General features: G+C 37.9%; 2 long non-coding RNA genes and 1 pseudogene across 3 annotated transcripts; all 3 read left to right on the forward strand.

Annotated features, from left to right (window-relative positions):
• Positions 1-236: 236 nt before the first annotated feature.
• Positions 237-8060, forward strand: LOC113081658 (transcription factor Sp2-like; annotated as a pseudogene).
• Positions 8061-11835: 3775 nt separating this feature from the next.
• Positions 11836-14495, forward strand: LOC113081664 (uncharacterized). 2 transcript variants are annotated; one of them, XR_003282257.1, is made up of 5 exons: positions 11836-11888; positions 11969-12083; positions 12836-12938; positions 13436-13551; positions 13918-14495. It is a non-coding gene; the product is annotated as an uncharacterized LOC113081664 (long non-coding RNA). The 2 variants fall into 2 exon arrangements; XR_003282258.1 differs by having other exon boundaries at positions 13436-13503.
• Positions 14496-14575: 80 nt separating this feature from the next.
• LOC113081657 (uncharacterized) lies at positions 14576-15452 on the forward strand. Its single transcript, XR_003282255.1, has 3 exons — positions 14576-14729; positions 14822-14922; positions 15332-15452. It is a non-coding gene; the product is annotated as an uncharacterized LOC113081657 (long non-coding RNA).
• Positions 15453-16474: the final 1022 nt, after the last annotated feature.

Below are 16474 nucleotides of genomic sequence, written 5' to 3' on the forward strand. Positions count from 1 at the left end.
CAGTGAAATTCAAGCCTGTGTATTATTGGCCCGGCTTATTATTTTGACTGCATCACAACGCCCGCCTTTCTCCTGAAAGCTCGACAATCTATTGGCCAAGAATATATCCTTCATCTGTCATAGAAACACAACCTTATCTCATTGGCCGGAACAACTGTCAATCATCCAAATGCCCTACTATGATTAGTCAGGTCCGAAAGCTCGCGTGATTTGACAAGTAACCTGATTGGCCAGAGGTCGCAGGTGGGGCGGAATCTCTTGTGGGCTCTTCAAGGCTTCACGGAGAGCGAATGTCGTCATGAGCGGTGGGTAGGAATTATAAACGTTGGTGTTTATACTACTATGTTACTTTCTTAAACATTTTCTCGAGCGAATGGAACCGATGTGTATTTTATGTCGTAACTAGAACGCACAAGTAAAAAAAAAACATGCGTATCACGGCGATTGTACCAAATGCACACTTCCGGAATCACGGTTCTTTTCCGCAGCGAAGAGTTTATCTGGCTATAGTTAGCACTTTAGCATGCTAAGCCAGCAGTTTCCTTCTCCATCAGTGCACTATTGAGTTTGTCTGCCTGCAGACAGAATAACCTTTGAATAGCGCACTGCGTGCTCATAGAAAGACGTAAATGTGTAAACGGCTGACTAAGACATGATATAATATGAGGTTAAATAGTTATTTTAGAGAATTCATGTAGCATAGCTCAACCACTTGCAGGCATCTGACGTGTAGCCCGTTAGCGTTAGCCGCTGGCTTCAGTCTAAAGCTTTAACTAAACTGTATGTTGCTTTTATATAAGATTAAAAATATCACTCTCTTCCCTCCAACCACGAATTTTGCTGTAAATACACAAACGTTGGTTACCAGCGGCTGTGCTCAGATTTTCAGCCTGATTAACTTGTTATGACAACAAGAGGCAAAACCGTTAAAATATGATGGCAAAAACGTAACGTTACTGTGGTTTAATATTCCTAGACTTGCTGTGATTTTGATCCAGGTCATATAAATGTGAATAAGCGGTTCATTTAGCAAGATTTGACTGCCAATTAGCGAGCAAGTGTTTGTTTGGGTTAGGATCGGGGTCAATGGGGTCAATGCTGGGTGTTTACCATAGATGTATCTCTCTCAGTCCTTGTTCTGACGAAGCCCAGCACTTCAGGACCAGGATTGAGAACATCTTATGGTGTGCTATTAGTGGATTGAGTTTTAAAGCCTGTCCCGCTGAATCACTCCTCTCCAGGGTTTAGATTACAACAGGTAACGCCTTCATAGCTACCGAAAGTGCATGCCTTTCTGTTTTGTTTATTTTGTTTTGAACAAAACAATCGTGTTATTTGATTTGTTCAGTATTTCCAGTTTCTATGCAAACACTGATCACAATGCTGTGGTGCTTTGGAAAATAATGACACAGTCCCTGGGCATGCATGCACAGTCTATGCACAGAATTCATTTGACTCTCCTGGTGCATTATTTCACTGTCAAATGGAAATTGATTGATTGGACAATTCAGATGTTTTCTTTTTCTCCCAGATCAAAAGGACAGTATGGCCACCACTGTCGCAGTCAGCCCCAGTGAATATCTCCAGCCCTCCACCAACACCTCTCAAGTAAGCTCCCATCTGTCTGTATTTTTAGGGATGCTTTGGTTAAAAAAAAAAATTTAACCCGATAAGCCAATAATTATTTTAATGCAATGACATCTACAGAAGTCATTTAAAATGAAACTACCATTACTGGTTATTCTCAATTTATTTTTTATAAATTTCATATTATGACATTCAAATAAAATGTCTATAGTTAGTGAAGTTCAAATTCAATTTTTTTATTATTGAAAAGGATGTATGTCAAAACTTTCACACAATCTAAATAGTGAAGTTCTAAATTATTTTTTATTGATTTCTTTTATTGTGAGTCAAAACTTGAAATTGAAATGTTTGTAAAAAAAAGAAATAAATAGTCAGTAACAATGGGGTTAGTTGATATTTATTAAATTATGACTGTTTATTAAGCCTGGCAATAAAAACAAATAACTGCTACTACTCAAAATTTCACATTTAATTCTGTGTATCTTGCTGTTTCTTTGTAATTATTTGTGAACTTTAATAGTTGTTTCTGAGATAAGTTTTTTATAAAAGTAAATCCTAAACCAAACTACACTACGTGACTTTTTTGCCCCTCTACAGTCTGGACAAGTTGACACTAGTTGGCGGGAAGGCGAAGACAGTTTGCACATTTGAGTTGACAGGTTTCGCAGAAAAAAACAGAAAAAAAAACGTGTAGTGAATTATGAGCACAGACACAGTTTTTTTTAGCTTCAAACTATGAATCCATCCAGTCATCAGAGATGGAACATGTTGAGCCGGTTTTAGAACACTTTGTTTTCATTTGTCACCCGTATCCTAGCAACAAGGCACATGATGCCCGGTTTTTCCTCTCAAACCATTTCCAGGCTCAGCAAGTGTTTTAAAAGTTATCTAATGTATTCTGGCCTTAAACTGCATATTTGACAACTGCTGTGAAAGTTTAATGTCTTTTCTTGTATTCTGAGGTCTCTTTATTCACTGCTCTGCTCTGTTCATGAGTTCTTGCTTGCATTCTTACAGTTATAAGTCTTACAGTTATACTCTCTCATGTAGGATTCCCAGCCCTCTCCGCTGGCACTTCTGGCGGCTACCTGCAGTAAGATCGGGCCTCCGGCCGCCCAGGCCCCAGTCAGCACGCCACCATCTCAGCCAACCACGCGCCGTCTGCACCCCATCAAGCCCGCTCCTATTGCCCCGGCTCCACCCAAAAACCTTGGATTCCTCTCAGCAAAGGGAAATGTAATCCAGCTGCCCGCTGGACTTGGTTCGTCAGGGGCCAGCCCTTTTGTCTTCACTATTCAGAGCCCTACACGTCCAGCAGGCACATCCACTGCCAACATCCAGTACCAAGTGATTCCTCAGTTCCAGGGGTCTCAGACCATTCAAATGATGCCTCAGGGAGGACAGATCCAGATCATCCCCGGAACCAACCAGGCCATCATCACCTCACCCGTCACAGTTCAGACCGCCACACCAGCCCCGCCACCTCTGGCCCCGGCCCCCCAGCAGAAGACGCTGGCGATCAAGCCGTCTTCTCAGAAGCGGCGGCAGAATAATGCCAGCATAAATGCTAACTTTGTACGGCTCCCTAGTGGACTCACACTCCCACTCAATGTTAGTACGAGTGAGATCATTACAGAGACTGCTGCCGCTCCAGTGAAGGGAAAGAGGGGGAGGAAGAGACAGGTGGCTATAGCTCCGCCCACTCCAAACCCTCAACCGAACTCACCGCCACCTGTAGCTGAACAAGTCGAAACCTTGCTAATAGAGACCACATCCGACAACATCATTCAGGTAAGTGTGTTTGTGTAGTTCTGCTATGGCTTCCTGCTTGAGCTTTTTTCAGTTGCTGGTTTCATGGATGTTGTCTCATCTGACCGATTTCTACATCTAAATGTCCTTTGTGGTTTACACTGTTCTGTGTTGGCATGTGTCTTAAGGGAAAATCAAAGGATTTTCAGATCTTTTGTGTTTGTTGCGCAAAGTTTGCACAAAAATGAACCCCAAAATGAAAACACATCGATGTGATATTATTCCAAAAATATGCCATTTTTAGGATCATGACATTATTATACATGACTGTTAAGTACATTTAATCCACAATGCAAAATAATTCCTTCTCAGCATCAATGTCATAAAAAAGTACCAATAAATTATAAAGTAGCTATACATCATATTAGTTTTTATGCTGGGTTTAATTAAATCTTTCAAATTTTCCAATAATCATTAGTATTTATATATATATATATATATATATATATATATATATATATATATATATATATATATTTATTTATTTATATATTTTTTTTTTGTAATGTGCTGTGATCATATTATTAGTTTTTTTTATTGTATGTTCACGTTTCTTATTTTAGTTTTTATTTATTTCCTTTTAGTATTTTTTTTGTAACATTTAAAATTCTGTCTAAGATAAAATTTTAGTTTAGGTTTTAATGTAATATTTATATTTTATTTCAGGATTAATTTGAAATAATACCAGTGTTGCAATGGTATTATTTGTAGTCAATAAAATTATCTTAATTATAATTATGAGAATAAAATATGAGGATCACAATTAAGAATATTTTTTTCTAAAATTCACCCCATACGTATGCAAGCAGCTGTTTTTGTTGATTGCATATGTCCCTAATAATCTCTTCCTGTCGCAGGCAGGAAATAACTTCCTGATCGTGCAGAGTCCAGGGGGGGTCAGCCTGCTGTGGTGCAGCAGGTGCAGTTGCTTCAGCAGAAATCAGATCAGCAGGTCGTTCAGATCCCCCCGCAGGCTCTAAAAGTTGTACAGGCCGCCTCTGCCACACTTCCCCCTGTACCACAGAGACAGACAGTCACGCCCAGTGTGCAGGTGCCCTCCCCAGAACGCACACAGGTACATCAGAAACCCCCTTTTTGTTTATTTCCTCTTTATGATTTAATCAAGTTCAAGGGCAGTTAAGATTCCATTTAAAAAAGTTTACAATTATCTAAAGATGTCATGCATGTGCTCTGCTCTCCCAGTTGCTGTTTAAAACGGCCTCAGGTGAATGGCAGGCTGTACAGATACAGGAGACAACAGTTAGCACACCAACAACACCCACCAGCACGCCCACCCCTGCCATGGTCACTAAAAAGGCTCAAACAGGGACAAGGAAAGAAAGGACTCTCCCTAAGATCGCCCCGGCTGGAGGGGGGCTGATAACACTGAACGCAGCCCAGCTGACATCTGCTGCTCAGGCAGTTCAGACCATCAATATTAATGGTGTCCAGGTGCAGGGTGTTCCTGTGACAATCACCAACGCTGGGGGTGAGTGAGTGAGTGAGTGCTTCATTTCGATGCACATCCAGCTTGTTATGTGATGTTAACTCTGCTGCACTTTGCCTGGTGTGTTTTAGGCCAGCAGCATCTCACGGTGCAGACGGTTCCAGGTGCGGGTCTGCAGCTGGGCGGTGTGCAGACACAGACGCAGACCATGCAGGTGGAACAGACGCAGACACTCGCACTGGAACTGCAGAGTCAGCCAGGAGAGAAAAAGCGGCGCATGGCCTGCACCTGTCCAAACTGCAAAGACGCAGAAAAGAGGTGGGAAAGCTTCACATATAATGGGTCTGTTTGTAATTGGGGTAAGATGGGTCTGGGCAATATGGCTAAAATATCACAATTTGTCTTTCCCATGTTGTTTGATATTGATATTTATTATAATAATTGATACTGGTAAATGAGCAGTTCAAATTAATGCTAAGTTTGTTTTATTCCATCACTTGCTCATCAATGGATCCTCTGCAGTGAATGGGTGCCGTCGGAATGAGAGTCCAAACAATCGATAAAAACATCAGTTAACGTCTTGAAAAGCTTTATGTTTTTAATAATTTCACCATTAAGGCAGCACTATTATAAATACATCAGATTATTGATTTTTAAATGGGTTGCATATCATAATAATAATGCTTCCCTCAGTGAAAATGTTTTTCTCACATCAAAATCCAATGACATATGTTTAGGACTGCTTTCATATTTCTAAAAATAATAAAAAATTATTATATTATTAAATGTTTTTTTTTTTACTTATTACTTATTCACACAGAGAAATGCCGCACATAAAGATTTAAAAACAATAAAATGTATTGAACTGAATGTGCATGCACACTTTTTAGCAATACTCTGCCAATAGTATAGAAGTAGGCTACTCAAAAGTTTTCTCTGATAATTATAATAATGATATTTTCTTTCTGATAAATATCAATTCAATTCAAATGGTCAAGCAGCAAACTGGCTTGGGTTTTGTTCTGTGTAGAATAACTACTGTTTGGATGTAACTGTGATGCAGATCCACACAGATTTTACAATTATTTCTCAATGGTCATTAAATGAAATACTCAACGTGTCAGAAATCCCTTTCTGCATGCTGCAGGCCAGGAGAGGTGGGGAAAAGAAAACACATCTGCCACATAGCAGGCTGTGAAAAGACCTTTCGAAAGACTTCGCTGCTGCGGGCGCATGTCCGACTGCACACGGGAGAGAGACCCTTTGTGTGCAGCTGGGTCTTCTGCGGGAAACGATTCACACGCAGTGACGAGCTGCAACGACACGCCAGGACACACACGGGTACGCAAGCTACAAACACACACACGCCTTAAATACAAGTGTGATGCATCACCGTTTCAATTCTCCTCCTCTTTTTCGTCTGTTTTCAGGAGACAAACGCTTTGAGTGCAACAAGTGTCAGAAACGTTTCATGCGGAGTGACCACCTCACAAAGCATTACAAAACACACATCAACACAAAGAGCCTGTGAACGTCGCCTTTCACAGGCTTTCGAGAACTTGATGGGGATCAGAAAGAAAAACGCTGTTCCCAGGGCTTGTGAGATGGGAGCATTCCCTGGAAGATCACCTGTTTTCACCAGCCGTTTCAGGGTAAACTACACTTCTTTTTACTCTCCCTCATCAACAGAGGAACGCTGGCTGGCCGTAAAGTGTGGCCCTCAACTGGGATTCATGAAGAACATGGATGCCAGTTGTGTTTTGGCTGATTCCTCTGTAATACAGAGCAGAAAAGACCTCTGTCTTGGCACCAACAGACACTCGAAACCGCTACTTTTCCCCCTGCACTTAAACTTTTTCACATGTTTTTGGTTGTTTTAGCTAAAGCAAGCCCCTCACATGAAGTGTAGCAGCTAATGGACAGTGTTTCCTGGCTTTTATTGTGTAAATGTTTGTTTTCATGCGTACAAACATACATTTGTACATACTATGGCAAATTTGAATACAAAAGTGACGCTTCGGACAAACTCTTTGACCCAGTTCAATTATAATCAGTTGATAAATGTTTTTTTTTTTTTTTTTTTTTTTTAAGTCTGCTTTGGAATTTTAAACAGAAGCTTGAAACTTTGTATAACTTTAGTTGGTTGTTTTTAATATTAGTGGTTTGGAAATGAAATATTTGGCTTTTACATACTTGGCCATGTTGGACTATCATGTTTTATATAGAGAAGATAAACAGGAGGGTAAATATCTTGGGACTTGCTACACGTTGAAAGGTTGATCATCATCATAAGGAATAACTTATAAAAAAAAAAAAAAAAGCTGAAATGGCATTGGATGCATGCAGGTTGTGTCTTTATTAAAACACTGCAAATGTGTCCGTAAAAAAAAAATCGGTAAAGAAAACCTTGTGTGTAAATGTTCTCGTGTAAAGCAGGATGAAGTGTCTCACAAAACAGGACGCAGTGTAATGAAAATGTGATTGAATGCTTTATTTCATTGGAGGTACTTGTAAGTCCATACCGATGGATTTAATGGTTCGCTAAATTCAGTCATTCCTTTCAAGTTCATCCAAGTTTTTGTCCAAGCTCTCTAAAAGAGGCCTTAAGAAGAAAAAGAAATCTGTGCTCATGTATGTTTGTATAGTGTCTGAGTTGTATTTGGGTGTAAAATGTAGGATAATTGTTACACAAACGTGTATTGGCTATTGCTGCCAAACATGAGAGATATGGACTGTGTACAGTGTAAATGAGAAGGAAAACACAATGTTGTATAGTTTCATTCCTAATAGATTACCCTTTTTATTGACTAAAAGTTGCCTTAGTCTGCAGCACCCCATATTTAAAGAGATTTGTCTTTTTCCAGGGAACTGCATTTGTAGACCTGCTTTAATTATTAATATTATTTTTTTTGTTTCCTTTTATTCATTTTTGTCTAACTTATAAAGTGTGAAGAAATGCCAATTTATGTGCACTGACCAAATTCAGGGTTTTCACTGAGTGGGTAATACAATTTTTTGGTTCATGTACCTACATCTGATTTGACAGAATAAAAAGTTCTTTATCTATCCTTGATAAACCCCACATTTAAAGAGCCCTGGTTTTTGAAAATCGGTAGGTAACCCTGTGTTTGTATAAATAGACCAGAGAACTTGCTATCTTTTTCTACAGTCAGACCACCGCTCCCACTCACCCAATAAAGCATAACACAAAACACAAGTGTTTCTCTGTTTTTCAATGAAATCAGTGCTTTGACTTACTCTCATCTTCAAACCCACACATGACTTTCTGTCATGACTTCATACACACATCAGGAACTGAGCCCACGGGAATTTTACAGTATACAAGTTCTGTTGTACATCAACCTATTCCACACAGTGCCCCACTAAAACTTTGGATGTAATGTTTAAAACCTTGCTAAATTTTTCAGCTATAGACTGGTACATTTGACAAGCGCAGACTTGAGTCTTAATTATTAACCCTTTTGCACAATACATAAGGTTAGATCTAGTCCATACTTAAAGGAATAGTTTACCCAAAAATTTGCATTTGCCGGAAATTTATTTGAGATGTAGATTATTCTTTTTATGGGAACAGATTTGGAGGAATTGAGCATTACAACATTGCTCACCAATGGGTCCTCTGTTGTGAATGGGTGCCGTCAGAATGAAAGTCAAAACAGTTGCTAAAATAATAATCATAACAATAATCCACACCACTCCAGTTCATCAGTTAATGTCATATGCATCTTGTGAAGCAAAAAGCTGTGTGTTTGTAATAAACAAATCCATCATTGTGGTGTTTTAACATTAATAAAAAATAAAAATAAAAAACTCCCCACTGACTGCAGAGGATCCAATGATGTAATGCTAAATTTCCCAGAATCTGTTCCCATGAAGAAACAGCCTCATCTACATTTTGGATGACCAGAGGGTGAGTATATTTTCAGTAAGTATTCATTTTGGTTGAACTGTTATTTTAAGCACAACACAGAAGTCTGGTGCTTTCTCTCATTGGCTGTATACTGTTATTTATCACTGGCTCTTTGGAATACTTTGATGAAAACTGATAATTAATCAAATCCTAAAAATCGAAGTACAGTATTGTTCAAAATAATAGCAGTACAATGTGACTAACCAGAATAATCAAGGTTTTTCGTATATTTTTTTTATTGCTACGTGGCAAACAAGTTACCAGTAGGTTCAGTAGATTCTCAGAAAACAAATGAGACCCAGCATTCATGATATGCACGCTCTTAAGGCTGTGCAATTGGGCAATTAGTTGAATTAGTTGAAAGGGATGTGTTCAAAAAAATAGCAGTGTGGCATTCAATCACTGAGGTCATCAATTTTGTGAAGAAACAGGTGTGAATCAGGTGGCCCCTATTTAAGGATGAAGCCAACACTTGTTGAACATGCATTTGAAAGCTGAGGAAAATGGGTCGTTCAAGACATTGTTCAGAAGAACAGCGTACTTTGATTAAAAAGTTGATTAGAGAGGGGAAAACCTATAAAGAGGTGCAAAAAAATGATAGGCTGTTCAGCTAAAATGATCTCCAATGCCTTAAAATGGAGAGCAAAACCAGAGAGACGTGGAAGAAAACGGAAGACAACCATCAAAATGGATCGAAGAATAACCAGAATGGCAAAGGCTCAGCCAATGATCACCTCCAGGATGATCAAAGACAGTCTGGAGTTACTGTAAGTACTGTGACAGTTAGAAGACGTCTGTGTGAAGCTAATCTATTTTCAAGAATCCCCCGCAAAGTCCCTCTGTTAAAAAAAAGGCATGTGCAGAAGAGGTTACAATTTGCCAAAGAACACATCAACTGGCCTAAAGAGAAATGGAGGAACATTTTGTGGACTGATGAGAGTAAAATTGTTCTTTTTGGGTCCAAGGGCCACAGGCAGTTTGTGAGACGACCCCCAAACTCTGAATTCAAGCCACAGTACACAGTGAAGACAGTGAAGCATGGAGGTGCAAGCATCATGATATGGGCATGTTTCTCCTACTATGGTGTTGGGCCTATTTATCGCATACCAGGGATCATGGATCAGTTTGCATATGTTAAAATACTTGAAGAGGTCATGTTGCCCTATGCTGAAGAGGACATGCCCTTGAAATGGTTGTTTCAACAAGACAATGACCCAAAACACACTAGTAACGGGCAAAGTCTTGGTTCCAAACCAACAAAATTAATGTTATGGAGTGGCCAGCCCAATCTCCAGACCTTAATCCAATTGAGAACTTGTGGGGTGATATCAAAAATGCTGTTTCTGAAGCAAAACCAAGAAATGTGAATGAATTGTGGAATGTTGTTAAAGAATCATGGAGTGGAATAACAGCTGAGAGGTGCCACAAGTTGGTTGACTCCATGCCACACAGATGTCAAGCAGTTTTAAAAAACTGTGGTCAAACAACTAAATATTAGTTTAGTGATTCACAGGATTGCTAAATCCCAGAAAAAAAAAAATGTTTGTACAAAATAGTTTTGAGTTTGTACAGTCAAAGGTAGACACTGCTATTTTTTTGAACACACCCCTTTCAACTAATTGCCCAATTGCACAGCCTTAAGAGCGTGCATATCATGAATGCTGGGTCTTGTTTGTTTTCTGACAATCTACTGAACCTACTGGTAACTTGTTTGCCACACAGCAATAAAAATATACTAAAAACCTTGATTATTCTGGTTAGTCACATTGTACTGCTATTATTTTGAACAATACTGTAAAACACGTCATGCAACTATAAAAACTGAAGCATGTAAAAGTGTTTTTAAATGAATGATTTAAATAACTCGATAAAAATAAAAAATAGACTGACTGAATTAAAATGTCGGGAATTCTTGTACTGATCGATCCAGGCATGCCTTTTTGTGGCAACATTCATCTTTTATAAGATTTGCGTGTTTTTGTTTGTTTTCTTATTACTTGCCATTTAAACACAGTTATGAAATTAATCTAATAGTAAATGAAATTCGCATATGACTGCTGCATTGTTATGCATGGCAGATTCATTAAATTAATAATGTGCTTAAAACATTGATAAATGCATTGAATTAGTGCATTTTATATGGGTCACGATTTTTCTGCAGTGTGTCCTGAGGACCCTCTGTCTGCTGTTGAGATGGACCAGGCGAGTTTTTCCTGGAAGCAATCAGAGGAACATGATTCTATCAGTGCACCTGATGACAAGACAGAGGATGGGTGGCTAAAACGCTGCTTTTATCTGCATGCACTCAATCTCAGCATTAAAAGGGAATGTGCTTCTGCAGGAGCAATTAGCCGTTAAGTGGACCGTCAGAAGATCAGTTGTTTCACTTTCATTCATATAAATATATTTGTCTCCTTTAAAATTAGTTTTCAAATAATCTGTCAAAAGTTTAAATAATGAAAAAATGTAAGTTTGTAAATGTTTTTGCTTTCTTGCTCTAAGGCTCTCTGGTGGCTGTGGTGGGAAAAGTTTGCTGTTGACCTCCATAACAGGAGAGCTAACCAGGAACTGATTTATAATATATGTATAAAGTTACTCTTTAAAGGCAAAGTATAAACATTAACATTCTTGAAAATGTATGGTCTGTTAGATTAAAAACAAAAACTAGTGCAAAGGTCATGCACACCTGACACTGATGCATGGATGCATAGGATCAAAAAAAGACAGTCTAGTAGAGTAGAAAAAGAAAAATGATCCTGCACACTATACTAAAATAGAACTAAACTAAACTAAAATTGCTCGAAAGACTGCATTTTTACCACAAAGGAAGATCTCTCTTCCTTTGTCGGGTAAAAGCCCCGACAGACTGCAAGGACATCAGCAATGCTAAGGAGAAATGAATGTGTGAACCATGCCAATGAACTTATGCAGATAAACCTTCTTCCTCAGATGCTATAGGCCGAGAGGAAGACGAAGCCAGTGAGCCGGAGCTAGTGTTTGGGGAGGAGCAGAAGCAAATGGGCAAGCTGTCCTGGGCTGTGTACCGCTCGTATTGGAGGACAGTGGATGGATGCATGGCTGTGGCTGTTCCGCTCTCCCTTCTTCTAATGCAAGGTATTAACAACTGTATCAATGTAAGCTGTATGTATTATAAAATATCACTACAGTAACTACTTGAGTTTTTTCCTACAAAGCCTCCAGAAATGTGTCCGACTGGTGACTTTCTCACTGGATTTCCCATTTGAAGAACAATACGACTGAGCTGGTGTCACTGTCAACGCTGACCTCCTTCTCTCCTGAGAGACTTGTGTGAGTTAGATGTTTCATTCAATCTATTACACTACCTTTCAAGAGTTTGGGGTCTGTAAGATTGTTTTAAAGAGCATAAGGCTGCATTTAGTTGATCAATAATACAATACAAATAATGATACTGTGAGATATTTCAAAAGAACTGTTAATTTATTTCAAATTGTGATTTATTCCTGTGATCAAAGCTGAATATTTAGCATCATTACTCCAGTCCAGTTGTCACATGATTTTCAGAAACCATTCTAATATGCTTGTTAGCTGCACAAGAAACCTTTCTGATTATTATCAGTTTTAAATACAGTTTAATATTTTTATATAAGCCAAAAAAAAAGCAAACTCTGGATTCTTTTATTAATAGAAAGTTCAAAAGTAGACATCATTGTAATATATTTACCATCACTTTTCAGCAAGTTAATGCATCTATGCGGAATTAAAGTGTCGATTTCTTTCAAAACAATCTCATTATATAAAGTATGAACTAGTGTGACTGTAAAGAATTAGAAAAATAAAGCAAAACTAATTATTTCACATTGGCAGAACATTATATATGCATAATATATAATTGGGGTTGACATGAACATAACATTAGAGTTATATATATTATATCTATGCCAGAAATCTTATTTAATGCCTTATAACATTCTCTTTTAGGTAGATATTATGTAGAAATCATGTTTCTGTCTTGTGCACGTTGCATCTTATTTAAATTGTTTTGATTGGAGTATCTCCATATACTCCATCACTCTTATTAGGTTTCACGCACCTGACAGAGGTTCAGATACTACGGGGAATACAATTTCCAAGAATCTGTTCCCATGAAGAAACAAACTCATCTACATTTTGGATGACCAGAGGGTGAGTATATTTTCAGTAAGTATTCATTTTTGGTTGAAATATTACTTTAAGCACAACACAGAAGTCTGGTGCTTTCTCTCATTGGCTGTACTGTTATTTATCATTGGCTCTTTGGAATACTGATGAAAATTGATAATTAAGCAAATTCTAAAAATAAAAAAATCTAAATAGCATGTAAAAGTGTTTTTAAATGAATGATATAACTCAATAAAAATAAAAATAGAATGACTTAATTAAAATGTCAGGGGAATTCTTGTACTGATCAATACAAATAATGATTCAATGATGACAGAGGTTCAGGTACTACGGAGAATGCAAGCTCTGAGTTGAAGTTTTACATGACCGTGTATGGATCTTTATGGATCTTTACACCATAGTCTTAAACATTCTCCTGGCCAATGTGTTTGGGCTCCATTGGGTGCTGCTTCCCTTACCTCCTCTGGGGGTGCTCTACTACTAAACTCACTGTTTTTATCACCTCTGAAACATGTGTGTAGCCTCACGCTTTTCCAGTTTATTCACACTTCTCCGAAACACTCAGCAGTCTGTCTACAGTGGACACCAGGTGTGTTTGGTTTGAAGAAATTTCTGGGTCATATTTCACAGTAAAATAGTTAAGTAAAAATTATTTTGCATAAAGAAAATTAAGCTGTTTTTGTTGCATTGTGACATTATTTTTCTGACTATTACTTATTACTTACATTACATTTACATTACATTTACATTACATTTACATTATTTAATACATTAAATCTATTAAATAATTATTGATATAGTAATGATTATTTTGATCATTCAACTCAATGTTAAGTAACTCAATGATAAAACACAAGGAATCTCAAGTGTTGTTATTCATTGTGTAATGAGTTCCCTCAATATTTTTTAACACCTACTTGATGACACTTAAATAAATGTTGAGAATTGCCTGACAGTGCTTGCAATGCTGATTTAAACTGTATTTTTGTGTGTTTGAGAGCAGATTTGAGGAGGAGAATGAGAGGCGCTGTCTCTTTAACAGTAATGCTGCCATGCAGTGGCTGGACGTTCGGCTCCAGATGACCGGTGTGTCTCTGAAGTAACCGTCATCAGTGTGATCACTGTGATCCAGCATCAGCTCAAATCCCAGGTTAACCTCTTTATAAGATTAGAGTGTAAATTCACATGAAAGGCATTTAGCAGGTGCTCTTTACCAGAATCTTTAGCTTAATGTCAGACAGCCACAGTCAACAGAGCTTTGAGAATGTTAACTATTGGGCAAATTATGAATTAAAATAAGTTTCACATGTACTTTATTGGTCTATAATGGAACGTTTATGAAACCCAACTCTACTGCAGCACTATTGTCCAGTTTCAGAAGATCATCATCCAGTCTCTGTCCTATGCACTGTCCATCACCAATCTAATGTCAGGCTTGATTTTCAGCTTTGCGCAGGCAATATATTTTAATCATCCAGGATCCCTTCCTGTTCTTCAGCACAGTGCGAGAGAACCTTGATCCCCGTGGCCTCCATCCAGACTTACAGTTGCTGCCCTTGAGCAATGCCACCTGGGAGATTTAGTGCAGTGGATCAGTTAGAGTCAAACACTTTTGATTGTTGTCTTACTTGATAGGATTTATCTAGGGCATGAGAAAATGCTGTCTTTAATATTCTTCTTCTTTTTTTTTTTGCTTTGTCTGTGTCTCCCATTACAGGTGGCCTGGATTCGGAGGTTGAAGAGAGGGGAAAGTCTCTGTCTGTGGGCCAGAGGCAGCTGCTGTGTCTTGCCCGTGCCCTTCTTACAGAGTCTAATGTATAAAACTAATGTATAATTAAAGAACAACATGGACCATGTCAAACAAACAATCTTACCTTTGTACTTTAATGTTATTTATGTTTCAATAGATTTCATACATTGAAGCGTCGACCATAAGACTGACTTGCTTCTGCAGAAAACTATCAGAGAAAAATTAAAAGATAGATCTGTTCCAACCAGTGCTCCACAGGTATTAAATTGTAGCGATGCAAAACTGATTTTCTTAAAAAAAAAAAATAATAATAATTGTTAACACAGAAAGAGTGCACAGTTCTGTGCATTTCTTAAATCAAACAAAGCGTTTAAATTGTAAAAGTATATTTGCAACTATTTTATGATTGTTAATCCCCTTAAATGACTATGATTATCTCTGTTAACCTTTGTGCTGAACAGTCAAGCATACTAGCAAGCATTTTAGTAAGTGCATGATTAGGTTTAAGACAAGCTGCCAAAGAAAACGATGGTCTTGTTGTTTGGAACTTAAAAAAACTAAACCTGGTAGTGACTTTTTTTTTAATTAACGTAACAAGTTAATTTAAAACACTTTTCAAGAACAGTTCTGCTGCCATACAACTCAACCAGTCTTTCTTATCCCACAGACTGAATACAATTATGGACTCAGAGTGCTGGTGATGCATGCTGGGAAGGTGGTGGAGTTTGACAGCCCTGCTGCTCTGAGCCAAAAAGAAGAGTCTGTTTTCCAGAAACTCTTATAGTCATGCCCACAAATATTGGCACCCTTGGCAAATATGATCAAAAAAGGCTGTGAAAATTAATCTGCATTGTTAATCCTTTTGATTTTTTATTTAAAAAATTCACAAGGATGTATCCTTTCATTGGATAATAAGAATTTAAAACGGAGGGGAAATATCATTATGAAATTAATGTTTTTCTCAAATACTCGTTGGACACAATTATTGGCACCCCTAGAAATTCTTATGAGTAAAATATCTCTGAAGTATATTCCCATTCATATTCACAATTTTGAGCACTCCAGCATGATTATAAACATGAAATTATCCAGCCATTGCTTCCTGTTTCACAGAAATATAAAGTGGAGGGAAAACAAAGCCCAAATGCCCTTAATCTTCCATCACAATCAGAAAAACCAAAGAATATATTTCTGATGTGCAGCAAAAGATGATTGAGCTTCACAAATTGGTGAAGTGGCTTTAAGAAAAGAGCTAGAGCAGTGACAATTCCCATTTCCACCATCAGGACAATAATTAAGAATTTCCAATCAACAGAAAATGTTAGAAAACTGCCTGAAAGAGGACATGTGTCTATATCGTCTTAATGCATGGTGAGGAGGTCAGTTTGAGTGGCTAAAGAAGGATCACAGCTGGAGAATTGCAGAAAATAGTTGAGTTTCTGGTTCAGAAAACCTTTAAAAAAATTGTCAAACAGAACCTACATCAACACATGTTGTTTGGGAGCGTTTCAAGAAAAATTCTCCAAGCTCATACAAAAACAAACTAAAGCATATTCAGTTATCAGACACGACTGGAACTTCAAATGGGACTGGCTTCTATGATCAGATGAAACTAAAAAATGAGCTTTTTAGCAGTAAACACTCAAGATGGGTTTGGTGAAAACAGGGATAAAAGGTACCCCATGTGTACAATGAAATATACTGCAGTATTTTTGATGTTGTGGGCCTATATTTCTGCTGGAGGTCCTGGACGTCTTGTTTAGACACATGGCATCATGGATTCTATTAAATACCAACAGATGAAAAATCA

The sequence above is a fragment of the Carassius auratus genome, unplaced genomic scaffold (genome assembly GCF_003368295.1).
Source record: "Carassius auratus strain Wakin unplaced genomic scaffold, ASM336829v1 scaf_tig00034822, whole genome shotgun sequence".
NCBI classification, from domain to species: domain Eukaryota; kingdom Metazoa; phylum Chordata; class Actinopteri; order Cypriniformes; family Cyprinidae; genus Carassius; species Carassius auratus.